The following is a 744-nucleotide window of genomic DNA, read 5'->3' on the forward strand; positions in this document are numbered from 1 at the left end:
TTAAGTTGGGTTGTATAATCTCAATTATTGGTTCGACCAAAAAAGAAAATTCTAAATTATTGATGTAAGAAATTTGATGAATTATTACTTTTTGGACGGTTAGATACGTCAACTTGTTGGACCATTGGAAAAGTGCAAGTGTCACTGATGCCCATCTTTAATTTCGGTCTGTGTGGTGTATTTTGCTTACAAAAGTGGAAAATTAGTCAAAAGATAATGGCTCTTGAAATCATGAAAGGCAGAACCTGCCCCTCCACTACAGATAAGCCTCCTTTAACTTTTGGGATAAAGATTCGTGTAACAGATCCTTTAAGCAGTCTCTGTGGTTCTAGCTTCTTCAAAGTTGTTCAACTCCAATTAATTTCCTCAAAGTTGGCTGCGCTTTCCAGCGCACCAGCACTACTTCATTGTCTTTTTCAGATTCTGCCATTACGATTATCTCTCATTGTGATTCTGACTTCCATTATCTCATTCTATTTTTAAGTTGTTTTCACAAAATCTAGTTACCGAAAACAAAATTTAGACATCAACCCCAACAATCCTCCTCCATCCCCCACCAGAGCCCCCACACCATTGGAATTAAGCCTTTAAGATAAATGCCACTTGAAATTTGTTATTCATTATCTATATCTATACATATAACTGCCACTTGGAATATTGAGCCTTTCAAATTAGTTTTATCCCCATTATTGTTTGTATAAAAATAAAAAAATAAAAAAATTAGTTCCATTCAGTTTCAATATT

The sequence above is a fragment of the Prunus mume genome, linkage group LG2, assembly GCF_029339155.1.
Source record: "Prunus mume cultivar Tortuosa linkage group LG2, ASM2933915v1, whole genome shotgun sequence".
Classification (NCBI taxonomy): Eukaryota; Viridiplantae; Streptophyta; class Magnoliopsida; order Rosales; family Rosaceae; genus Prunus; species Prunus mume.